General features: G+C 42.3%; 1 protein-coding gene across 1 annotated transcript in view; it reads right to left on the reverse strand.

The window, feature by feature from the left end:
- Positions 1-27,065, reverse strand: part of NCOA1 (nuclear receptor coactivator 1) — a 270,074-nt gene extending 243,009 nt beyond the window's left edge. The window contains exon 1 of the mRNA XM_060250341.1: positions 26,894-27,065. The gene's annotated coding sequence lies outside the window, so the exon portion shown is untranslated. The remainder of the gene's footprint in view (positions 1-26,893) is intronic.
- Positions 27,066-27,754: the final 689 nt, after the last annotated feature.

The raw sequence follows: 27,754 nt of genomic DNA on the forward strand, positions 1-27,754 counted from the left end.
CTGATTTGGCCCCCAAACTGCATGTTTGACACCCCTGCATTAAGCGGTACAGAAATTACATAATAGGATTCTTTTTACAATACACTACATAAAGCAGTAGAGATCACAAGTTTCAATCATTTATCCAAGTAAGTTTGCAAAACCATCTTGTACTATGCAACCTTACGGCTTGCACAGAAAAGTCCTCTTGAATAGTTCAGTTTTGCATAGTTTGTGAAAGGTCAGGATGGGAGTTTTCCTGACCACCTTGGCCAGGCCATTCCACAAGGTGGGAGCTACAATGGAGATAGAACATGTACAGGCAGTTGTTGATTTTGCCTATTTGCAAAAGATCTGTTTACTCAGCCAGATCAGTGTACATTTGACTGAAAGTAAATCTCACTGAAGTTAATAGGGCTTACTCCTAAATGTCTGCACACAAGACAGCAACCTTAATTTTGTACCTTCCTCCTCCTCCTCCCCATCCGTACAAAAAACACTTAAGATTTAAAAATGATTGCAGTGCCATTGGAGTGACCCACTTCAGGCAAGAGCATGACCCGACTGAAGGTCCCTTTCTACAAATGTAAGTCATAGACATGCACTTAGAAGTCCATAACAGATTCTCCATTGCCATGCTGAATGCTGGTGGAGCAAAAACAAACAGCAAGCTATTTATTTTTCCATGGATACTTTGCTTCCAGAAAAATCTAAGAATGCCCTATTGATTGGGGTTTTTACCTGGACTTATTTTTACAAGATCCAGCCAAAACAAACAAAAAAATAGTTTAAAGGATCAGATTAAAAAATGCAATAATATGCTGGAGCATTATACATGTAAAAATCAGACAAGGTTCTCAAATTCAAGTAATGCTAGAATCAGCAATTACTTCATGTTGTTTCCCACCCTTTGGTTAAATGAACAAATGCAGAGGAAAATAAATCCAGTAAGGTTCTGTATAAAATATGGCAGACCAAGCTGTTAAAATGCCTTCCTTCAAAATATATCAATCTTGTTTTGGGGACATGGCTGTTCTTGAGCATGTTATTACATCTAGAGACTAATTGAAATTGTATTTTATTGGTTTTAAATTGTAAATATAAACATCTGAACGGACAATTAGCTGCCCTGAGTCCTGCGGAGAGGACGGGATAGAAATTTAAGGTAATAATAAAAATAATAAATAAATAAGCATCTACCTGCAGCCAGTTGTAAAACTCTCAAATGTGATTAGGACCTTCAGCTTTCACTCTGGAGCCTATATAAGAACCACAGGCACATACTGCCCAGGCTGTTGTTGACCCACTCCATTATTCAGGTCAAATCTACAACATCTCTTCTTTGTACCCTATCTCAAATGTACTATGATTCAAGGTTCTGTCAAAGCATAGTGGGTGTTAAGAGAGAGACCCACCATGAAATCATGCCCACATAATAATGGGAAATCTTTAAGTTACAACACTATCACACTATACAGGCACATTGCTATATGGTTGTCTGCCTTGAGAACTTGAATAGACTGCAGCTACAGATATATTTAAATTCAATGATTGACAGATGAAATGTCAGTGTATAAGTAGCCAAGATCACTAAACACCTTCGCAACACATTGACGGCAATTTTGAGATTCTATACAGGTAACAATGAATGTGTCCCTAGTAAGTTAGAAACATCTGCCTGCTGAACTAACATATAAACTAACTCCTACAGCTTCAGCCTGCTGCCCATGAAAAGAAGAGTAGGGAGCACTCAAGCACCACTCCATAATACCTGGACCCATCTTCAGCTAAGCATTATCCTCCCTTCAGCTTCTAATTCTGAGCAACAGGGCTATCCCAAAGGAAAGCAAAAAGCAGACAAGCATCCTCTCATCATACCTGGATATTGCTCTACCACTAATCCCCTTCAAAAAGGAAAATTTGCAACCAATTTCTAATTGTTATAGACAGGGCTTTTTTGTAGCAAGAACTCTTTTGCATATTAGGCCACGCACCCCTGATGTAGCCAATCCTCCTAAAGCTTACAGCAGGCCCTGTACTAAGAGCCCTGTAAGCTCTTGGAGGATTGGCTACATCAGGGGTGTGTGACCTACTATGCAAAGGAGTTCCAGCTACAAAAAAAGCCCTGGTTATAGATATTGAAATGTTGACTACTGTGATCCAAGGGAGCCAGTTTAAGCTGAATAGACAAAGAATAATCAATTTTGAAAAATTAACTAGGTCGCCAACCTGCAAAACTATGGTGTCACCCAGAGCTTGTTTTGTAGAAAACACCCAGCAGGAACTCATTTGCATATTAGGCCACACCCTGTGACATTGTTTCACACAGGGCTTTTCTGTAGAAAAAGCCCAACAGGCATTCATTTGCATATTAAGTCACACCCCTTGACACCAAGCCAGTCGGAACTGTGTTCCTTTGTATTTCTGCTAAAAAAAAAATACCCTGGTGTCACCAGGAAGCAGACATCTCCACCTAATCCCTATTCACATATTGTACCTCAGAGAACGCATCAAGTCCTGCAGCGATGGGCAAGGGGCGAAACGGCAGGTGGAAGGTGCCACTGGAAGCCGCAGTCCCAATCCTGCATGTAGGCGGTTCAGGGTATTGGTCGCCTGATGCTAACCCGGAGACGAAAGCATTTTTTGGCAGCACCCTGAACGACCAAGCAGCCTTATCTAGGGACAGCACTGCTTGCTCCACACGGAGAGGGGCCTAGAAAAGGTGGCCTAAACAAAGCTCGTCTCCCCCACCCCAGTTGGCTAGCCGCGGTCAACGGGCATCCTTACTTGCGGTCAAAAAATAACAACAAAGAAAAGGCATGCACCTGCCTCACAAAATGTGCAAAGACTAAAGCTTGCGTGTTGGAACATCAGAACCATGCTTGACACAGTAGACAGTGGTCGCCCTGAACGACGCTCTGCTCTAGTTGCCCACGAACTTCTCAGGTTGAATATCGACATAGCAGCTCTCAGTGAGGTCCGTTTCCCTGAGGAAGGTAGTCTTCAAGAACACGGTGCTGGCTATACCCTCTACTGGTCAGGTAAGTCAAAGGCTGAGAGCCGCCTTTCTGGCGTTGGCTTCATGGTCAGGAACTCCATTGCCTCCAAACTCGAAAACCTGCCAACAGGTCACTCAGATCGCATCATGTCCATGCGCCTCCCCCTTCAAAACAAGCAGCATGCAACACTCTTCAGTGTGTATGCCCCAACCCTTCAAGCAGATCCTGCAGAAAAGAACAAGTTCTATGCTGATCTACACAACCTCGTACGGAAGACCCCTACAGAGGACAAGGTGATCATCCTTGGCGACTTCAATGCCAGAGTAGGTAAAGACTCGGAAGCCTGGAAAGGAGTACTTGGCAAACACGGCATTGGCAAATGCAATGACAACGGGCGCCTCCTGCTAGAATTCTGCATGGAGCACCAGCTCACCATCACCAACACTATCTTCCAGCAGAAGAACAGTCTGAAGACAACCTGGATGCACCCACGGTCCAAGCACTGGCACCTTATCGACTACATTCTGGTGCGCCAGAGAGACCTTCGAGATGTCTTACACACCCGAGTAATGCCCAGTGCAGAATGTCATACGGATCATCGTCTTGTACGCTGCAATCTCAGTCTTCACTTTAAACCCACACCCAGGAGAGGAGGTATCCCTCGGAGGAAGTTTCAGGTTGGCAGTCTCCAGTCAGCCGAAGTTAAAGCTGCCTTCCAGGCAAAACTCCAGTCAAGAATGGAGGACCCCAGTTGCCCCACAGACCCTTCTCCAGAAGCACTCTGGGAACACCTAAAAACTACCGTCCTGCAGATCTCTAACGAAGTCCTCGGGTTCTCCACAAGGAAGAACAAGGACTGGTTTGATGAGAACAATCAAGAGATCCAAGATTTACTGGCAAAAAAGAGATCTGCCTACCAAGCACATCTTGCTCAGCCCTCCTGTCCTGGGAAAAAAGCAACCTTTCGCGCTGTATGTAGCAACCTCCAGTGCAAGCTTCGAGACATTCAGAACGAGTGGTGGACCAAGCTTGCTGAGAGAACCCAGCTGTGTGCAGACACTGGTGATTTAAGAGGGTTCTACGAAGCCCTGAAGGCAGTATATGGTCCATCATATCAGACTCAGAGTCCCATGCGTAGTGCAGACGGCCAAGTGCTCCTCACAGACAAGACATCCATATTGAACCGGTGGTTGGAGTATTTTCAGGTTCTCTTCAGTGCCAACTGCGTAGTTCAAGATTCAGCAATTCACCTCACCCCACTTCAACCACTGAAAACAGAGTTGGATGAGATCCCCACTCTAGAAGAGACTGTTAAAGCCATCAAGCAACTGAAAAGTGGCAAGGCAGCAGGAGTTGATGGAATTCCACCAGAGATCTGGAAGCATGGGGGCACAGTACTACATAGCTCACTTCACAAAGTACTTGTCACCTGCTGGGAACAAGGCAAATTACCACAGGACTTCCGCGATGCAATCATCATCACCCTATACAAGAACAAAGGGGAAAAGTCAGACTGCTCCAACTACCGGGGATAACCCTGCTCTCCATTGCAGGCAAAATCCTTGCCAGAATACTCCTGAACAGACTGGTGCCCGCCATTGCAGAAGAACTCCTCCCAGAGAGCCAGTGCGGCTTCAGAGCTAACAGGAGCACCACCGACATGGTATTTGTTCTCAGGCAGCTCCAAGAGAAATGCAGGGAACAGAACAAGGCTCTGTATGTGACTTTTGTCGACCTTACCAAAGCCTTCGATACCGTTAGCAGGAAAGGCCTGTGGCAAATCTTGGAACGTTTAGGATGTCCCCCAAGGTTCCTCAGCATGATCATCCAGCTACACGAAGACCAACGAGGCCAAGTCAGACACTGCAACGACCTCTTGGAGCCCTTCCCAATAGGCACAGGTGTAAAGCAAGGCTGCGTTCTCGCGCCAACTCTCTTTACGATCTTCTTTAGCATGATGCTTCAAAGAGCTGCAGTAGATCTAGATGATGACGATGGTGTCTACATCCGCTATCGCACCGATGGCAGCCTGTTCAACCTGAGGCGACTAAAGGCCCACTCCAAAACAATGGAAAAACTCATCCGAGAGCTACTGTTTGCTGATGATGCTGCACTCGTCTCCCACTCGGTATCAGCTCTGCAGCATATGACGTCCTGCTTTGCAGAGGCTGCCAAGCTATTCGGCCTAGAAGTTAGTCTGAAGAAGACAGAAGTTTTCCACCAGCCTGCACCCCAGGAAGATTATCACCCTCCCTGCATCACTGTGGGTGAATCAGTTCTGAAGACAGTCCAGCAGTTCAGCTACCTGGGGTGCATCATCTCCTCAGATGCTAAGATCGACAAGGAGATCGACAACAGGCTGGCAAAGGCAAACCGTGCCTTTGGCCGACTGCACAAAAGAGTGTGGAGCAACAAGCATCTGAAAAAAGGCACAAAGATCAATGTTTACAAAGCGGTTGTGATGACAACCCTCATCTACGGCTCCGAATCGTGGGTTTTATACCGTCATCACCTGCGACTCCTTGAGCGCTTTCATCAGCGCTGCCTTCGCACCATCCTCAACATCCACTGGAGTGACTTTGTGACCAACACTGAAGTTCTCAAGCGGGCGGAGGTTACCAGCATCGAGGCACTGCTGTTGAAGACGCAGCTGCGCTGGGCAGGGCATATTTCTAGGATGGAAAACCACCGCCTTCCCAAGATTGCCCTGTATGGCGAACTCTCCACCGGCCATCGAAATAGAGGGGCACCAAAGAAGAGGTACAAGGACTCCTTGAAAAAATCCCTTGGCACCTGTCACATCAACCATCACCAGTGGTCTGACCTAGCCTCAGATCGCAAAGCATGGAGGCACACCATCCACCAGGCTGTTTCTTCTTTTGAGAACGCACGCATAGCTGGTCTTGAGGACAAAAGGAGATTGAGGAAGAATCGCACTGCTACAGCACCAACCCTAAATCAGACTTTTCCCTGCAGCCACTGTGGCCGGACCTGCCTGTCCCGCATTGGTCTTGTCAGCCACCAGCGAGCCTGCAGCAGACGTGGACTATTGCACCCTTCTTAAATCTTCGTTCGCGAAGCCAAGCCGAGAGAGAGACCTCAGAGAAACAGTTTTGCCCACCATATGGGGTCAACAACGTGCTCTACTTTCTTGGAAGGAATCAACTTGGTTTCGAAGCACCCTGATGAAAAAGTAATTGGATTCTAGAAAACTGCCTCAGATGTAATTCAAGCAGCCCTATAGTTGCCAAGACTCAACTGGGATAATAATAAACCAGTTAACAAGTCAACAGAGCACAGAAAGCCCTGAACTGTACATAGCTTCCAAAGACTTTTTTTTAAAAAAAAAAAATCACAGGTCTTACCTTTTTAATAGATGCACTGTATGGGTTGCATCGTATAACTACTAAAGCTATAGTGATGTAAGCACTTCTTGATAAAGCCTTGTTTACTATGAACTATGCCAGAAGCCAAGGTATTTATCGTGATTCCATCCCACCTTTCTTCCATCATGGCCCCTGAAACAATATACATGGGATTCCCTTGTACTGCAAACTTGCTCAATAAATCTGCTTGCTTTTAAGCAAGGTTGTGGCATCAGGTGCATTCCTATAACACTGAGAGCCACAGAGATTAGAGAGATTGCAAAGAAAAGCATCAGAAAGGAAAACATATACAAGTTGTTGTAGCTTTTAGAAAAGACAAACTTCCCATATGACTATCTGAGCACAGTCACCAAGTCAAGGCTAGCACTCTGGTTTCGCTCTAAAGCTTAGTCTTCCTCCAAAAACTTTTGAACAGCCCGCAATTGGTTATGAAAGTTACTTGATCACTTTATGATGTAATGAAGCAAGAGACTCTTTCCGGTAGGAATTCTTTTAATTAAGCTAAGCTACAGTCCACTTGCACAGTTACAAACATAATATCTTATCCTGCTGCAAAAGAAACATTTGCGTGCAGGGGTGGTAATGATTTATGGAGCTCTTTTGCAATATAGTTCTGCAACAAAACATTTTTATTACACTCCTGTGGTGGCAGGTCCAGCACCTTGAACCTCTCCCTCCACCCTCCCATTCCTCAAGCCCTTGATGAAGCAGGACTGAAGAAGTAATGCAGAGATGCCTTTTCCAATGGCTTCATGAAAACTGGCACACATCATCAGCTGCTTTTCCCAGTTTACAGTCGATGCTGCAGCCTTGACATATTTATACATTCCTGAACATTTTCTGGCACAAGGACTGTTTGCCCTGCTAATTTTGTTTTGCTGCTCTCTGCAGCTGTGAACCAGAGTTTCGTTAGAGAAAAAAAAAGTTGGCTTCCTACTTGCCATTTTCATGATAAATGTGCTATTTCTTTTTTCTTTAAAAAGCAAATCTTTTAAAATGTATTCCTGCCTTGACTTAAAAAAAAAGTAAAGAAACCTCTTTACCTTGAGTTGCTATATTCAAGATACGGAAATTGTTCCAGAATGCATAAAACCTGTAGCTAAATTGTACAGTTAAAAGTGTCATTTGCCTGATATACTGTGATGTTGTTATTAAATCTCTAATTAGTCTGCTCTTAACTCAGTAAAATTTGAGCTGGGGTTGGTAGGGTGTTTGAAGATTTCCCAAAGGTAGAACCAAACCCTTTTAACAAGCTTCTTTCTTTTCTAATAGGAATGTCTCTCACTCTGAGGTGATATTTTGATGTGAATTTCAGAAAGCAAGAAAGCATTTCTCCTTGATATTAAAATTCATTTATAACTCCTTGAAATACTTTTTAATAGACATTCGTATGCAACATAACCAAAGCAGGTCCTATTATATAAATGCACTATTCATTCTACTTTATTGTATTAAAGTGGACAGGGGAAATAAAAACCACTTTTAAAAAGAAAATATTTCAATCATCTCTCAGTGATTCAGGGGAAATCTGAAGTTCTTTGTTTCAAGTTATGAGACTCCCTCATTGCAAAACTTCGGTGAACACAACTTCTGGGAAAAGGCCTGTACCTTAAAAGGGACTCCTTTCTCAACTCACCCACAAAGTTCCTTCATAATTCCTTTTACCAAGTAAGCACTGCCTACCTCTTGACTTTTTAGATGTAGTGTTTACATATTACTACAACTATTATTGTTGCCACTGCTGCAGGAAAGACATATATACAGTCAGGCTGCATACAAATATTTTAAAAATTAAAATCTGGTAAGCCATTTATTAATGTAGCTTCTTAAAGTAGATTTCTAAATGTTGTTAACTTGGATTCTCCTCAGTCTCACTAGACCCTATTATCTTAATCTATTAAATATGGACACATAAAAGGGAGACAATGGAAAAGAACTCCTCAAAATTGCTCCTATTAAATGAGAGAAAGAAAATTTAAAATATGGTAAGAAAAAACTAGACTTATACCAAGTCAGGCAGTTGATCCGCTAGTCTCCATTTACTATCTTTGAAGCAAATCAAAACCGGGTATACTTTTGCCTTTTGAACTACAAAGCCCTACAATATCTAATTTTATTTCAAAAGTAAATAGATCTTCATCTGGCTTTCTCTCTGTGCAAGGAGGCTAATGATCACTTCAGGACAGAGTTAGATGTACCAATAATTACGGAGGACAACTACCTGCCTCTGCGTGGCAAACTTGAACATCCTTGGTGGCTTCCCATCCAAGCACTATCTGAGGACCTACTCTACCTAGCTGCTAAAATTGGGCTAGTGTGGGCCATCCAAGTCAAGGCAAAGAAAAAGACCAGGTTGGGTGGAGGAGCATATGTAGGAACGCTAACATGGGTGTTTGTGTTACATTCAGATTTCATTTTAAACTGGGGAAGGGGGGGGGGTGTAAAACTCTTGACAAATTTTTTTTCCTTTTTTTTTTTTACTGATTTTTCTATATCTTGTGTAACACTTTACTGATATCTGAAAAGTGGCTTTGATCATATTAGTAGAGTTCTTTCTTGTAAAGTTGCTGCTGCCCAGCAGGGATGATAGGGGAAGCAAGCACCATAAAGCTCAGCGAACACTGCAAATGCTAAAGCTCTGAAGTTTACCTATGCTAAGAAAAAACTAGCATCTATGTGTCTTGCTCATCAATTTTTTTGTACCATCTGGAACAGAATGACCACCTCCAACTGTACCTAAAAGAGTGAAGCAGGTGCAAAGTATGCTTTTTTTGGTACAATTTGTACTGCGGCTTTAGAAAACAAAGAGGCACTCAGCTAAAGGCCAACAGGACTAGGCTCCAGAGGCCATAAAGACCCAACAATGAATGCAACAAGCAGCTCCTCCACCTTAGACAAATTTCCCATGCATGTTTTCAAACCAGAGAAAGCAACCCTTGGGAAAACCTACATAAAAGCCCCCTCAGCCATTCAGAGAATTAAAACCATGCCTTGTATATTACAGCTACTGAGAAACAGCTGGACAACAACTTCTCTAAAATCCTGTGTTATAAACAGTCTGTTGGCAGTCAGTCTTTCCCAAGTTTCAAGGGAAGGGAAACATAAACCATTAAACAGTTTAATGAGCAAAGCAACACACACTGATGACACCTATTTGTCATATACCTATTTTTTCCCCCAAAAGAGGCAGTCAGCAAGCTAAGTCATGGCATATGGGCTATGAAAAACACTATACCTCAGTGTTCATGGGTTTTCAGCACCTTCCTATATTCCTTTAAGCAGTATGCAAAGTTAGGTTTAACTAAATTCTTAAACAGGTTAGGTGCAACACAAAGAAGATTGTGGTCAGCCACATATTTTTTTAAATCATGTGGTTACTTGGCCCAAAACTTGTGATTAGGATGCCATACAAAAAGTCCAGTGGCCCATTAAAGACCAACAAGATTTGGGGAGTATAAGTTTTCAGGAGTCAAATCTTCCTTCATCAGAGTTTTTTTCCATTGCAGACAAACACGGCTATCCTCTGAAATTATATAAAAAACAGTGTTCATTTTTCTTCCATCTTACTTGCTCGTGAGACCACAACCAACAGCACCTGATATATTTACTATGCTCAGACTTCAACTAAAAAACATTTACCTGGATACAAGTTCCCACTGATTTTCATTCAAATTAAGACCTGTTGTACACAAAATGGATACCTCATAAAGCCCACTTCAAGACACTGCCATTCACATGTAGCACAGTTTGCAATGCACATCATTGTGGAACGCTTTCCATATGAGCACTTGCGCTGGGAGGTTTAACCTCTTTGTTTCAAGCTCAATATAAGTCTATGGTGCTTGGGATGCTCTCACTGACCACATTCAGACATCGTGGGAAAAGCAGAAAACACCCTTTGTTCTTGTACTTATGTGTTCCCTCATGTACAAAATGTGGTTGGAGCCCTCCTATGTTTTAAACAATTTTATTGATAACATATGGTAATAATTTCCATTAATAACTTCTTTTCATCTATCCCATATGCTTCTTTTAATCACCCCTCCCCCCGTTACTTGACCCCTGCCAGTGTTATTTACTCAAAATACTAACATTAAAAGGTACCCTTAATTCCTAAGAACTAAAATTAATATTCTTCTTTCTTCTAAAGTTTAGTCATTATCAAAAATTGTCCAATGTCCTTTTACTTTCCACTCGCCTTGTACATAACTTCTAAATTTTTTCCACTCCCTTTTAAAATCTTCTAAATCATAGTCTCTTAAAGTTCTTGTTAATTTGTCCATCTCACTCCATGTCATAACTTTTACAATCCAATCCCATTTCTCTGGTATTTTTTCTTGCTTCCATAACTGCGCATATAGTGTCCTAGCAGCTGAAAGCAAGTACCAATTTATAGTTCTATCTTCTTCAGGAAATTTTTCCATTTGTAATCCCAACAGAAAAGTCTCTGCAGCTTTCTTGAATTCGTATCCCAAGATCCTAGAAATTTCTTGTTGGATCATGTGCCAATACTTTTTCGCTCTTTCACAAGTCCACCACATATGGTAGAAAGAACCTTCATGTCTTTTTACATTTCCAACATCTATCTGGCATCTTGTTATTCATCTTTGCCAATTTTTTAGGAGTCATATACCATCTATACATCATTTTAAAACAGTTCTCTTTAATACTCTGACATGCTGAAAGTTTCATAGAGATCTTCTATAAATATACCCATGTATCCATCTGTATTTCTTTATTTACATTTATTAACCCATTTAATCATTTGAGATTTCACTACTTCACCTTCTGTAGACCATTTTAAAAGTAACTTATAAGTTTTTGAAATTAATTTTTATTATCTCCAAGCAGAACTTTTCCCATTTCTGTTTGCTCTCGTCTTATTCCTTCAGTTTTAATATCATTTTCCACCAAACTCTTTATTTGTTGCATTTGAAACCAATCGTATTTGTTATTCAACTCCACAGCAGTTTTCAATTCTATTTTGCTTTGTATTTTTAATAGTTGATTGTATGACATCCATTTTTCCTCACCTATCTCAGCTGTTGTTTTTATCACTTCTACTGGTACTATCCATAATGGTTTTCTTTCATCACCATATTTCTTAAAACTTCATCCAGGTATTCAACAGATTATTTCTTATATAATGGTGAGAGAAAAAACTATCCATCTTTTTCTTCCCATAATACATATAAGCGTGCCAGCCGAATTTATTCCATGACCTTCCAACACGAAAAGTTTTTTATTCAACAGCGTCACCCAATCTTTTATCCACACTAAACAAACTGCTTCATGATATAATCTTAAATCTGGTAATTGGAATCCTCCTCATTCTTTAGCATCTATTAAAACTTTCATTTTAATCCTTGGTTTCTTCCCAGCCCATACAAATTCCAAAATCTTCCTTTGCCATTTGTTAAATTGTTTACTGTCTTTCACAATCGGAATAGTTTGAAACAAATACATTATTCTCGGCCAAATATTCATCTTAATTGCAGCTATTCTTCCAAGCAATGACAAGTTAAGCTTATTCCATTTGATCATATCTTCATCCATTTTACATCATAACTTTTCATAGTTATTTTTGAACAGGTCAATATTCTTCATTGTTATTTCCACATCCAAATATTTTACTTTAGAGGTCACTTCAAATCCTGTTAGTCTCTGCAACTCTGTTTATTTACTTGCATATTTTTACATAAAAATTTTGATTTTTCTTTATTACCATAAAATCCCGCCAGTTCTCCATATTCTTGTATTTTAGCTAACAAAGGTGTCACTTGTGTAGGATTTTCATTTATAAATATTATATCATCTGCAAATGCTCTATATTTGTAAGTAAATCCTTTAACTCTCAACCCTTCTATTTTTTTATCATCTTGTATTTGCATCAATAAAATTTCAAGAGTCATTATAAACAACAAAGGTGAAAGCGGACAACCTTGTCTTGTACCTTTGCTGATTATCATTTCATCTGTAAGATCTGCATTTATACATAACCTTGCACGTTGTTCAGTATATATTGCCTTTATCATTCTTATAAAGTTTTCTCCCAACTCTATTTTCTTCATTACTGCAAACATAAAGTCCCAGTTCAAATTATCAAAAGCTTTCTCTGCATCAGCAAAGAATAATGCAACTTCCTTCTCTGGATGTCTTTCATAACATTCTACAATATTTTCAACAGTTCTAATATTGTCTCTTATTTGCCTTTTAGGAAGAAATCTCGCTTGGTCTTCCTTTATGAAATTTATCAAATATTGTTTAAGTAGTTTTGCCAAAATTCTTGTATATATCTTATAGTGATTATTTAGTAATTTTTCTATTTGTAATCCCAACAGAAAAGTCTCTGCAGCTTTCTTGAATTCGTATCCCAAGATCCACTGTTTCATTTCTCAGCTTTTCCATTTCTTTTTTAAAGTTCTCAATATCTTTTTAAAGTTCTTTTTTGCAAGCATTTATCATCTTTTCCACCCCTTTCAACATCCTAGCTTCCATTGCTTCCAACTGATCTTGCATCTTCTCCAATGAGGCAGCCCTTGCACTGGTTACCTTTGACTCTGACAGTAAAAAAATAGCGGAAAATTTGATATCATATGCATATCTTGGACTAATCTCTCACTGAGAAAAGTAGGCAGAAGGCAAAAATTTGCCCTTTACTACCCCAAACAGAAGCTCCAGTCTGCCCCCCTTAGAGAGGCAGGTCAACTCAGCATTCTCCAAATCCCGGAAGTCGGAGCCCTCCCATGTTTAGGAAGTCTTGAATTCAATTCAAAGTTAGCAAGACACCTGAACATGGGCACCTTGTTTCTTCCCCACAAACTGGGCTTCTACATTGGGACTGAAAGGAGTTTCAAAACTCCAGTTTGTGGACAGGGAACAAACTCCTGTTTGCCTAGGGACCTGCATTTGGATGTCACAGCAAATTACTCTGATTCAAGACTTCCAAAATCAAGAAGCCCTCATTCCATGTGCAAGGTAAAGTAAGAAGGGGCATGCAGTCATTAAACAAGCTGCATTTATAGTCCTCAAAGTGATGTCTTAACATCTGAGCAGAGCCAGAACTTTTCTCCATTTCCTACAGAACGTTACATACCAGACATTCTTGTGCCATTATAGGAAGCTAATGCCATTGCAATTCTACCAAAGTAACAGAAGTTTTTCCAAATTTTAACCTGTTCCAAGTTGACAGTATCTCAAAAACCAGCTGGCTATCTAACTTGCAAGTATCAATAAACTCTACTTTCGTGCCCCTTACCCTAAAGGTCAACTTTTCTGCCTTGTGCATTTCTTGATAAGATGCACATTGACTGTAAGAAAGAAGGAAAGGCCCCACAATGGCATCCTAAATGATAATTGGTTTCCTAAAGCATGAGTTTTCATGGACTGGCATACTACTACATCAGATGCATTCTGGTTTCTAATAGACTTGATGAAACAGGATGCTCCCATTCAGTTAATTAATTCTTAGGTAACACAGTGCTTCTCATATGCTTGCTGCTGCACTTTAAAGGCACAGCTAGAATGAATAATAAGACATTCATATGAGAGAAAGTTAAGTTGTTAACTAATTGTCCAGAGGCCAGGGCTGTGCCATGACCCTCCGACTCGGCCAACCCCCTTTAGGTTAGCAGCAAGCCAGTCATTGTCGCTGCGCTCCAAAACAGAATCACCTTGATGCTCCATCTCCCTGCAAGGTCTCCCTTTTTTTGGCGTCCACCAACCCAAGCCATCACTTCCAGAGGGCAAAGTGACCCATCCACTCCCTCTGGGAGAGCTGAAACACTGGAGAGCTGCAGGGATTTGGTGGAGGGAGGTGGAGGTGGGGGCAGGGCAGGGGATTTATTGGTCGGTGTCTGTACTCACCAGCGACTAAGAGCCCGTAGTCTGAGGTGCTGGAAATTCAGAGAGAGAGAAACAGGTGAGGGCGGTAGCTGAAAGGGAATTCAGGTGACTCAAACCTCCCTTCACCCATGGTCTGAAGTGGTGTTAACAAGCAAGAAATAATGCTCTGGAGCCTCCTGGACCACTCTCCACTGAACTTGGGCTGTTGGAACCTGACACTAATATAGTAAAGCTTTGCTATGTTTTAATCAAGGTTGGACTTGGAAAAAAATATCTCTATATGCTAGTTAAGCAAATATTTTAAACATTATTGCTCACTGTCATCAACATCTTGCAAATATAAAGTTTCAAAGGAAACTCATATCTGACACTTGGAATAATAGAATTTGATAGTGTATCGCATGGAACCACACAGCATAACCTTTATTACAGTCACAGTCCAGCAAACTCATTAGCAACAGAAACTCTCACATTTCACATTAAAGTAGAAAGTCTGCATACCTGAAAATCTCAGAACACAACACCCAACTGAAATCCAATTTCTTGCAGTCAGTTCTCATTCTTTGGAGAGTGAAGGGTTTATTAATGTGCTGGGTTTCTCTGTCAGATTATTTGAACCCCCAGGAGTTGTTTCTCCACCCAACCTGAAAGCTCTCTCAGTATTTACTGTGATCTAAGCTGAGCAGTCACCTTTGGTTCTTGCAAATGTGACATGAATGTTCAAAGGAAAGGGGAAGCTATTCTCAATGCTAACCAAATTATTATCACCACTGAGATATAGACTGTTCCGAGAAGCAAGTGTCTTGTTAGCTACCTTACAACACATCTTAATGTTGTCTAAACAAAACCTTCAAGCAATTTATTCTGTTCTCACATTGTAGGTAACAATGTGACAAGCCTTTTACTTACATGCTCACTCCAATCTGCAATACCCAACCTAAGATTAAATGGGACTGTGCTATAGCACCAGTATCACCACACACAGAACACTCAGAAGAGTAGGGACAGTGGAAGGAAATGAGTGGTTTGTTTGGGTGACCCAATCTAGCTCTGCTCTCACACTCTGCCCCCTCCTCTGGCTGCCTTTGCACACAGACTCCAGGGTAGAGCAGTTATATTTATTTATTTGCTTTATGACTTGCCCTCACTTGCTACTGTGGAACTCAGGGCAACTAACAACATTTTTATAATAATAATAATCAATTAATTTATACAATTCCTAAAATACTAACTATAACAAAGCATGACGCATAACAATACAATTAAGCATATCAAGGGGAATATGGTTCCATTAGAACTGGGAAGAGGCAGGAAAAGAGAGGACAAAGGGGCCCAATCAGATAGAGCTGTCGTTCTCATCCGTCAGAAGCTTCATTCATAGCCCTGGTGGAACAGCTCTGTTTTGCAGGACCTGTGGAACTGTAACAGAACTTGTGGGATCCTTATCTCAGCTGAGACAGCATTCCACCAGGCCAAGGCCAGAAAAGCTCTGCTTCTAATCGAAGTTAGTTGAATGTTTCTCAGTCCAGGAATCATCTGTAGATCTTTATGTAGTGAGCATAATGCTCTTGGGGGGGGGGGGTATACCAGGAGTGACGTTCTGAAGGTATGTTGGTCCCAGACTATGTAGGGCTTTAAAGGTGAAAAACAGCACCTTGAACCTGATCTGGTATTCAATCTGGAGCCAGTGCAGCTGGCAAAGCTTTGATTACTGGAACTTTCCCTGGAGTTCCAGTAAGAACTCATGCAGCTACATTCTGGACCAGCTGAAGTTTCCAAGTCAATCTCAGAGATAGTCCTGGGTAGAGCTAGTTATAGTAGTCTAGTCTCGAGGAGGCCATTGCACAGACCACTGTGGCTAAGTCACAGTGAGATAGGAAGGGAGCCAGTTTGCCTGGCCTTATGCAGATGTAGAAACACTAGTCTGGCAACATTTGTCACTGTAAGGGAGGAATCTAGAATCAAACTCAAATTCTTGACCATTGACACAACTTGCACCTGTCCCCTGAATTCCTGCACAGCTGCCCACCTTGGATCTAATCTTGGTAAGCCTCTTGCTATTGACCTAGATATGATCCCGCTGAGCGCCCCTCTGCTTCATATCTGATCTTTCTTTTTGTCTACCTGTTCCCCAGTCTGCTACTGATGAATCTACAAAACAACCAGTGATAGTCAACAGTTTAAGTAATGCTAATATATGAGAGCTTGAAGCCATATGATGTGGCATGTAATTAATTGCTCTGGTAGGTTATCCTGTTTTGTTTCATTTCTGCATTTGGCAGCATTTCCTAACAAAGCTACTATTAGGCACTCGCCCTGTTGAAGGTGAAAGAGAAATATATGCCTCAGCTCTACCTCAACTGTGAGAGAACGAACACAGAAAGGAATGTTGTGGCGAGCCAAGCCAAGAAAAATGAACCAAAGCAAAAAAACTATCCACTTATAAAATTTAAAAAGAAAAACAGAAAGACCAGTCTCTTACCAGTAAGGAAGTTTGCATGTGCATGACATATTTCTAAGCTACCTTATCTCTAGCCCCTTCCCACTGTAGTACTATGTGTACCACAAAACTGAGTGTCATTGGATCAGTGGACCCTCCAGAAATAACATGGGGGGCAGTGAAAGTGGGATACTGGAGGGAAATGTCCCATTGCCTCTTCCAGTGAATGGAACAGGAGCATAGGATCCTAGCCTACGTGATTCCCCACTCCACATTTTTGTTGTTGTTCAGTCGCACAGTTAAGTCCGACTCTTTGCAACCCCATGGACCAAGTCACACCAGGCCCTCCTGTCTTCCACCATCCTCCAAAGTCTGCTCAAATTTTTGTTAGTTACATCAGTAATGCTATCCAGCCATCTAATCTTTTGCGGTCTCCTTCTTTTTTCTTTACGGGCTATCATAAAGGCGGTAATGCACAACAATGCAATGGCATTTTTGATGGCAGCCTTATGCTTCCCTGTGTTCTGCCCAGACCTTCCCTAGCCAACAAAACCTTCCCTTGTGTCACAGAAAAAGGACAGGAGGGGAATTTTTCAGGTATCTAGAATTAAAGCATTCCAGAACTTCAGAACTGGGGTACTCAAGAAGGACCCCAATCAAAGGGCAAATTTGAATGAGAGAGGGAGGAAAGCCAAGTCTGATTATAAGCATGGAATAGCACCAAAAAGGACTGCTGGAATTTCTTCAGAGCTAAATAACATCATATACAAATTACGTGAACAAGGCTACATCTGGTGGATATGTGGTGCTTATTAGTGATACAAACAGACCACACTTGGAAAAAATGTATTTATTGCCTAAGATGGTTTGTTTCAAATTCTTTTATCCTACAGAGTAAGCAGCAGAATGACAGTTTCAAAGTTAAATAGTACAAAGTCAGTAACCACAGTAGCAAACAACAGAAGTATGAATAAAACCAAGGAAGACCAAAATGCTTAAAACTCTGGAGTATAACCTGATCTAGTCATTAATTCCAATGTAATTCCTGATGTATGAAGTTAAGAACATAAGAACATAAGAGAAGCCATGTTGGATCAGGCCAACGGCCCATCCAGTCCAACACTCTGTATCACACAGTGGCCAATAATTTTATACACACACACACACTGTGGCTAATAGCCACTGATGGACCTCTGCTCCATATTTTTATCTAACCCCCTCTTGAAGCTGGCTATGCCTATATCCGCCACCACCTCCTGTCGCAGTGAATTCCACATGTTAATCACCCTTTGGGTGAAGAAGTACCTCCTTTTATCCGTTCTAACCCGACTGCTCAGCAATTTCATTGAATGCCCACGAGTTCTTGTGAGAAAGGGAGAAAAGTACTTCTTTCTCTACCTTCTCCATCCCATGCATAATCTTGTAAACCTCTGTCATCTCACCCCGCAGTCGACGTTTCTCCAAGCTAAAGAGCCCCAAGCGTTTTAACCTTTCTTCATAGGGAAAGTGTTCCAAGCCTGTAATCATTCTAGTTGTCCTTTTCTGCACTTTTTCCAATGCTGTAATATCCTTTTTGAGGTGCGGCGACCTGAATTGCACACAGTATTCCAAATGAGACCGCACCATCGATTTATACAGGGGCATTATGATACTGGCTGATTTGTTTTCAATTCCCTTCCTAATAATACCCAGCATGGCGTTGGCCTTTTTTATTGCAATCGCACACTGTCTTGACATTTTCAGTGAGTTATCTACCACAACCCCAAGATCTCTCTCTTGGTCAGTCTCTGCCAGTTCACACCCCATCAACTTGTATTTGTAGCTGGGATTCTTGCCCCAATGTGCATTGCTTTGCACTTGGCCACATTGCACCGCATCTGCCACGTTGACGCCCACTCACCCAGCCTCAACAGATCCCTTTGGAGTTCCTCACAATCCTCTCTGGTTCTTACCACCCTGAACAATTTAGTGTCATCCGCAAACTTGGCCACTTCACTGCTTACTCTCAACTCCAAATCATTTATGAACAAGTGAAAGAGCATGGGACCCAGTACTGAGCCCTGCGGCACCCCACTGCTTACCGTCCTCCACTGCGAAGACTGCCCATTTATACTCACTCTCTGCTTCCTATTAATTAGCCAGTTTTTGATCCACAAGAGGACCTGTCCTTTTATTCCATAATTCTCAAGCTTACTAAGGAGCCTTTGATGAGGAACTTTATCAAAAGCTTTCTGGAAGTCAAGGTAAACAATATCTATCAGGTCTCCTTTGTCCACATGTTTGTTCACCCCCTCAAAAAATGTAACAGGTTAGTGAGGCAAGATCTTCCCTTACAGAACCCATGCTGAGTCTTCCTCAATAACTCGTGTTCATCAATGTGCCTACTCATTCTGTCCTTGATAATGGTTTCTAACAACTTTCCCGGTATTGAAGTCAGACTGACTGGCCTGTAGTTACCCGGATCTTCTCTGGAACCCTTTTTAAAGATGGGGGTAAAGTTGTTGCCTGAAGTATGTCATTGGGGGCGGGGAGGAGGGTGGGAATCCTAAACATGCATTTTTGCCCCTGTCAACTTCCTTTCCATCTTCCTTAGTGCTACTGCAAAGGTAAGCTACCACTCAGTCCTCACCATCCTAGGGCAGAGGTTTGAAACCTACGTTCCAGAGAACGACCATTGGTACTTACCATGAGGGGTCATTCTCCTCTGAGTACAGGAGAAAATCTTGGGTGCTTTCCACCATCTTGTCACGGAGGCAGGAAATAGAATAATTCTTCTTCCTCTTCCTTGACCCTGGAGCACCCAGATCTCCTCAGTTGGGATACTCCGATAAGCAGTCTCTAAACTATCAACCTTGCTCACAATAATATGCAAAAAGCATAACATAAGGAACTGTAAAGAAGTGTAGAGCACCAGAAGAAAATGGAATAGATATAGCAGAATAGACCCTAGTATGAGCAATGCAATGTGGTAGGCAAGATGTCCTTCTGTACTCAGAGGAGAATGACCCCTCACGTTAAGTACCAATGGTCGTTCTCTCTCTCAGTCGAAGGCCATCTTGGGATCTCCTATAGCAGTAAATTAATGACTGGGTGGGGCATCTAGGACCACATGTTGTAAAACCTTTCTGCCAAGTGCTGCTTCTACTGAACTGTAGGAGTTTAATTTGTAGTGTCGGACAAATGTTGAGATCGAGGACCATGTTGCAGCCCTGCACACCTCGTCTATCGAAGTATAATTGTTAAAGGCTGCGTTAGTTGCAGAACTTCTAGCTGAATGTGTTGTAATACCTCTGGGTACTTCTAATTTCATTGCTCGATAGGCTTCCACAATACATTGTTTAATAGCATAGCTGATGGCTGAAGTTGACATCTTTTGGCCCAATCTTGGTTGTGCAATGTTAATGAACATGGAATCCGTTTTCCAGATTGGTTCAGTCCTGATTAAATATGCTTTTAGACAGCGTCTGGCATCTAAGTTATGCCACATTCGCTCCCTAAGATGTTTAGGGTCTGGACAAAATTATGGCAAGTGAAGTTCTTGAGACTTGTGAAATTTTGACACAATCTTGGGTTGAAAAGTAGGATCTGTACGAAGAACTACTTTGTCTTTGTGAAAAATACAAAGTTCTTTCTTTACAGACAGTGCATTGATCTCTGACACCCTTCTTGCTGAAGTGATCGCTATTAAGAAGATTGTCTTTAAGCGTAACCATCTTAGAGAAATGCCTTGAATAGACTCAAAGGGTGTTTTAGTGAGTGCGGACAAGACAGTGTGTAGACGCCACATTGGAAACCTATGAGTCTGTGGAGGGCACTTGAGGGTGGCTCCCCTTAAGAACCACTGTACATGTGCGTGCTTGGAGGGATCTTTACCTTGTATCAGTCCCAATAGGAAGATAGTGCTGCTACCTGTCTCCGTAAGGTGGCTGGTTTCAGTCCAGATTGTAATCCATCTTGTAGGAATTCCAATATGTCTTGAATTGATGGATTTAGTGGATCTTTTGCTTTTCTGCGACACCACATATGAAAAGCTTTCCAAATGATATTGTAAATTCTAATGGTGGACTTCTTTCTGGAGGCCAATAATGTGTCAGTGATCTCTGAAGAATAACCTGACTTCAGGAATGTAGACCGTTCAATTTCCACACGGTCAATTGCAGCCAATCTGAATGTGGATGCCAAATTGAGCCTAGTATGAGCGATGCAATGTGGTGGGCAAGATGTCCCTGTGTCAACGTGTCTGAAACAATTTCTAGCCGGAGAGGTTGAGTGGTTGATAGCCTTTGGATAGATGAGAACCATGGGCATCGTGGCCACCATGGGGCTACTAATATGACCCGTGCTTTCTGATGTTGTACCTGTCGAAGAAACCTTGATAACACCGGAATCGGGGGGAAGGCATACAGTAGGCCCTGAGGCCAACTCACAGCGTCCACCGCTGCCGCAGCCAGGTGAAAAAATCTGGTGTAAAAGGTTGTTACCTGGTAATTGTCGCGAGAAGCAAACAGGTCCATTATAGGTTGACCAAACTGTTCGACTATCCGCTGGAATACTGACGTCTTTAATCCCCATTCCCCTGGTTGTATGGTCGTTCGGCTGAGCCAATCTGCTTGAACATTGGCAATGCCCTTGATGTGTTCTGCTCTGATGGAAAGAAGGTGGTGTTCTGCCCAGTTGAATAATGTCTTTGTTTCCCTGGACAGAGCTGACGACCTTGAGCCCCCCTGATGGTTCAGGTAGGACTTTGCAGCCACATTGTCTGTTCTTACTAGTACATGCTGTTTCTGTACCTGATCAGTAAAGAATAATAAGGCTAGGCGTATTGCTTGTAGTTCCAATACATTGATCGGCAGTTGGGTTTCTGACGGTAACCATCGACCCTGCGTTGATATGTTGTCGAGCGTTGCTCCCCAACCTGACAGACTGGTATCTGTGAACAGCTGCATCTCTCTGGGAAGATAGTAAACTCTCCCTTATCGCAGATTGGAATCCCTGGACCACCACATCAGAGATTTCTTGACCTCTAATGTGACCTTGATCTGTGGATTTTGTTTTGTCATGATCTGGTACTGGTGAGGGTGGATTAACCTTTGTAACAGTCTCGTATGTAATCTGCCCCACTGAACTGCATCTATGTTTGAGATGAGCAAACCCATCGATTTGGCTAAAGTCAATAATGGAGTGTGAGTGTTCTCAATGACTAAATTCACGAGTTGCTTGGTTTTCTGTATCTTGTTGTTCGGAAGAAAGATAGAGTTCTTTCATGTATCTATAATCATCCCCAAGTGTTCCAAACTTTGTGTTGGTTCTAGAGAGCTCTTGCTATATTTATAAGAAAGCCGTGTTCCTGTAGACACTGCATAGTTGCTCGGACATCCGGCAGAGCTTTCCGGTTGGACACTGATCTGATCAGAAGGTCGTCTAGGTATGGATGAACGTGTATCTCCTGTTGTCTGAGATGTGCCACAACATTTACCATCACCTTCGTGAATACCCTGGGGGCCATTGCTAGACCGAAGGGAAGCGCTCCGAATTGGAAGTGTCTGTTCCCCACACAGAACCGAAGGAACCGGCGATGAGATAGCTGGATCGGAATGTGCAAAAAAGCTTCCATGAGATCCAGTGAGGTGAGGAACTCTCCTGGTTGTAAGACCTCTGTGATTGACTTCAGGGTCTCCATACAAAAGTGTCGTAGATGAATGAATCTGTTGAGAAACTTTAGATCGAGTATTGCTCTCCAGTCCCCGTTTTTCTTGGGAATTGTGAAGAATATTGAATAAATACCTCGACCCCTCTGATCTGTTGGAACGTGTTCTATGGCATTGATCTCTAAGAGATGTGTGATGGCCTTGTTCATTATAGATCTTTTTGTAGAGTTCTTCCGGATAGGGGACAGCAGAAAACGTTCCGGTGGAATGCTTTTGAATTCTCTTGCATACCCGCATGACACGATTTCTAATGTCCAGCAATCTGTTTGGGAAGCCTCCCAAGCGTCTTGAAAATATTGAAGTCTTCCCCCTACCGGAGTTGAAGTCCAGTCACACCTTGTTGAATTTTGGCTCCTGGTCCTGCTTGTCTCTACGCTCTGAATTCTGCTTGTTGAATCTAGGATTATTGAACCCTTTTCTGAAGGGTTGTCTTGGTTGGTTCCAGGATGATCTCTTGTTATCTGCATAGGATCTTGATCTGGTCAATGTGTGTGAGGAATAGAAGCTTCTATCAGTTCTGCAAATGTTCCTTGGCATGGCTTTCTTTTTGTCTTTGGTTTCCACTAAGATCTTATCTAAGGCACTACCAAAGAGCTTTTCTCCTTGAAACAGATACGATATCACGATTTGTTTGAAATGGTTGTCTGCAGGCCATGCTCTAAGCCAGATGCCTCTTCTGGCTACTGCCCTGACGCCAGACCTCTGGAACAGAAGGTGAGAGCATCTAGAGAAACATCGGCCGTGAACTCTGCTGCTTTAAGTAGTCTGGTGGTTCCCTCCATTAATTTCTTATTATTTTCTGGTAGCAATTGAGAGAGTCTCCTAGCCTAGACTATGGCTGCTCTAGTTACAATAGACGATGCAGTACATGCCTTAATTGCCATAGTTACCGCCTCGTGTGATCTTTTTAGGGCTAGGTCAATTTTCTTGTTCCAATTGTTTCTAATGGAACCGTGCCCATCTTCTGACACCAAACCCGGATTTTGAAGAGCCGTCACTGGTGCGTCCACTACTGGAACCTGCAACATTTTGTTTGCAAAAACAGGCAAATCATATAACTTTTTTACAAAGGCAGGAAACTGCTGATTAGAGTTAGGTTTTCTCCATTCAGCTTTTAATTGTCTCTCAAAGAATTGTGGAAAAGGGAAAACCTTGGTGGTGGTGTGTGAGCCTGGGAAAAACTCCCTATCACCAGTAGTTTTATTCCTGGGATTGGTATCGGTACTGGGATTCTCCTCCCCAGAGGCAGAATCTTGGAGCGCCAGTGCTGCCATGACCCTGGTTAACAAATACTGATAGTCATCAGCTTTAAAGCAGCGAACTGACTGCTCTGGGACACAGACATCCTCCACCTCCTTATCTGAAATAAAACTCTCTTGATCTTTGGATTGTGACTCCACATCCAACTGATTCTCCTCTGAATCTTCCTCTAACAATCTAGAGTTAGAGATCTCTTTTCTGGCTGCCTTAGTTGGCCAGTTGCGCTCTCTGGAAAGATTTTTCTCTGGGCGCCTTGAGGAGGAAGAAGGAGAATTGGATCCCACTGATCCCATGCCCATAGCCCCTGATTGACAGGCATTAAACATTTCTGCTCTAATTGTTTGCTGGAGCATAGTCATAAATTCAACAGAAAATGGCCCTTTAGGGTACAGTACATTACCACTTCGTTGTATTAGGGCTGGATTGACCGTGGAGGCGTGATCTGATACGGGTTGGCCTCCTGTATTGTCTCCCGTCGGGAGATTGGTAACCGTCCCAAGGGGCAAAGCATAAGGCTCCTGGTGCCTGTCTGGTGAAACGCATGCCAAAAATCCTCCTTCAAAATGGCTGCCGTCAGATGCAAGCCTCTGGTTGGGAGGAACTTCAAGCCCTTCCATTGAAGCCCCTGGACGTTTCAGCCCGCGGTGACTAAAGTCACTAAAATGGGCAATGTCGCCAGGAACCGTAGCAAGCTGGGAAGACGTTCCGGTCCCGGGGTCCACTCCCACAGCCTCAGTGCGAGGACTTACGGAGGACACGTCTTCTAGTAACCCATCCCTGAAATTTTCCATCCGCCGCTCTTTGCCGCACTCCGCAAGTGAAGGCAAGGGGGAAAAAAAAGTCAGCCACTTTAAAAGAAGCCGCGGCCGCACCGCTCTTCCAACTACAGTGAAGATGTGAAGGCAGATGGAAAGTGAAAGTAGCTCAGTGTAACAGACTGGAATTTAAGAAGATTGTTAGACAGAGGAGTAAGGTAGGGAAAAAGGAAGAATTAGATTAGGAATAAAGAATAGGATTAAAATTGCTTCCTATCTTCTAGGAGCTAAGCTAGCTAGTTGCTCTCCCTCTAGAGGCAGGAAAGAAACTGAGGAGATCTGGGTGCTCCAGGGTCAAGGAAGAGGAAGAAGAATTATTCTATTTCCTGCCTCCCTGGCAAGATGGTGGAAAGCACTCAAGATGGCCTCCGACTCAGAGGGAGAAGATGGTTATTTTGAGGTTCCCTCATATAAGCCATGGCATTCTACCACACTTCACACAAGACACAGAACCAACTTCAGGCTTAGGGAAATGAACAGTTTGTGTGCTCTCAGCATACCTGCAAAAGAGAAAATACAGCCATCTGTCTCATTTGAGCTTGACATTATCTAAAAACATTTGTGAGTGTTAAGTGCTGTCAAGACTTACAGCAACCCTATAAATGAATGGCCGCCAAAACACCCTATTGTTAAGAGTCTTACTCAGGTATTGCAGACTAAAGGCATGGCTTCCTTGATTGAATCAATCCATCTCGTGTTAGATGTTCCTCTTTTCCAGCTGCCTTCAACTTTCCCTAGCATTATTGTCTTTTCCAGTGCCTCTTGTCTTTTCATAATGTGACCGAAGTAAAAAAGCCTCAGTTCAGTTATTTTAGCTTCTAGGGAGGTTTAAGGCTAAAAACATTACACAGTTAAATAGTTTTAACAGTAGTACATCTTTTTTTAAAAAAAGCTGTGGTTCTGAAGTTTTGGAAGGCAAGCAAGGATATTGAACAAATGATTCTACACTGTTAGAAAACACCACCTGCTAAGAGATTTCTTTGGAAGACAGAACAATGAGAGTGAAACAAGCTAGCTCAATAATGCAGGTCTTTTATTAGCTACATACAGATTGTGCAATTGATAATCCTAAACTTAGCCTTTCAAAAAATCACCTAATAAGGAAGGCATTAGATAGGAGTTTCACCCAAGCTGCCCAGTAATCTGTCACCTTTTACTGACATCACCAGTTTTCCAAAACATATCACTAGCAATTTGCAAGGACATGGAGAAGGTATGGCGACTAGGGAGGGGCATTAACCAAAAAATGGTTTTGACTCACAGTTCAGGGAGGTTCCTGAACCAAACCCTCAACCAAGCCAAAAATGCCCCAAACCAAGTCAGTCAGTTTGGATCCTCCTTTCTCTTGGCCACAGCAAGCCATAGCCAGAAGAAAGGAGGAGGGAATCACCCAGGAAGAGTTAAATAGCTGGCAACCATTTAAACAGTCCATTTTGCTTCCCCCACTTTGAAGCAGGGGGGAGGGATTAAACAGACAAGCTTAATGGCTGGAAGCAATTTAGACCTAATAGCAGGTAGATGGGACCAGCTTTGCTGTTAGCTTTAAATGGCTGGCAGCCATTTTACCAGTCTGTTTTGCTTCCCCTCGCTTCTAAGAAGGGACAAGCGAAAAACACCAGTTAAATGCTTTGCAGTCATTTCAGCCTAACAGCGGGACAGGTGTGCAAAACCAACCAATGAAATGGCTCAAAGTCAAACCTAACAGGTTGGCTGTGGACCTGCACTGCTCAGCTGTTAAGTTTAAATGGCCCAAACAGCTGAACTGGACACAAGTCCGCTAAATGTTCAGGGAGGATGCCTTCCCTGAACTTTGGTTCGGGGGCTCCAAAGTGGGTCAAGTTAGTGCTGAATTTTGGCTCATGAACTGTATCCATCCCTAATAGCGACTGTGACCTATAAGAAATATACATACTGAAGCACTGGAGTGGACAAGTAGTACCCCTATACCATCCTTGTAACAATGGCGAAGGATGGGATCAATGAGTTTGCATTATTTGATGTGAAAGATGTCATTATGGAAAGGAAAGAGTACACTGCCAAAGCACCTGCTATGAAATGCTCATTTTCTGCCATGGCTATTCTCTGGTTGTTCTGACCAAAAGCTTTAACTGCTATAAAAAAAATAAGTCACCCTCAGCCCAACTCCAGGCTGCAATCTGCACTGTGGCAAAGAAACCTACTCTGTTCTTTCCATATCCAAATACAGCCATACCTTTTGAAGACAGGTTTTGTAATAGCAGAATGTAGCATAGCCTGGCTCTGAGATTAACACATAGAAAGAACAAACTCGCCAGATGCAGAGCACAGAAGAAAGAGTTTTCCTGCTTAGGGCAGTTCTAGCTATTAGTTCCACATGAAGAGATGCACAAAGCATCTCTGACAGGTTGAAGCAATTCTTACAGTCAAAGAGGTGGAGAGAGGAGACAGAGAGGAGGGTACAACCTGAGAAAAAAGAACTTACCTCTACCTTTCCAGAGGTGAAAGATAATTCATGAGGAAATTTTTAAAAAAATCTTCAGTAAAGTAAGCAGAGCAGAGGAATCCTAGAAATTCAGCAAACATGCGCATCGAATTTCAATGGGCTCCTGTCAGATTAATTTTTCCAGTGGGTGGGCAGCATCAATTGTTAAGTTCTGAAAAGGAAAAAAGGTATAAGATTCCTAATTAACTCAATGATCTAGAATTCACATTTAAGCACTGCTTCTATTAGCCAGATGATAGATAAAACTGTGGTATCACTTGTGCATTAAAAGTACAGCTTCCATGCTGTGATATAGCAGGTTGATCAAAAGTGCAGCTTTAATGCTTCCAATTCCTGCAGTGTAGTCTAGACTGACCCCTGCTTTATACATCTATTGATGTCAGAACGTTCTCGAGAGGGAAACCTTATTGATACAGGAAGAGATGTAGGATCCAACCCTGTACATTCTACACAATGAGCAGTTGGGTTACACAAAAGGCTGTCTGATGGTGTGGGGGAGATGTCACAAGCACCTGTCTTGCCCTCCAATTTCTTTTGCTCCTCTCTGCATAATTTCTCCTGCTCCTCTCTGTGCATTCAGCCCTGACCAGAAGTTACTATAGCTGCATTCAGAGAGGTTGAACAATTAGATAAATTCTTGATGGATATGTTGCATAAATAGATAACAATTTAATTTTAATCTAATTTTTATTTATATCCCACCCTATCCTGCAAGCGGGCTCAGAGTGGCTCAGTACATAGTACAGATTAAAATTTACAGCATAAAACAGAATATAAAATTGAAAGGCAATACAATATCTCAGCCACAGCAGCAAAACTTACTTATGATGTGATGCCACA

The sequence above is a fragment of the Heteronotia binoei genome, chromosome 1, assembly GCF_032191835.1.
Source record: "Heteronotia binoei isolate CCM8104 ecotype False Entrance Well chromosome 1, APGP_CSIRO_Hbin_v1, whole genome shotgun sequence".
Lineage (NCBI taxonomy): Eukaryota > Metazoa > Chordata > Lepidosauria > Squamata > Gekkonidae > Heteronotia > Heteronotia binoei.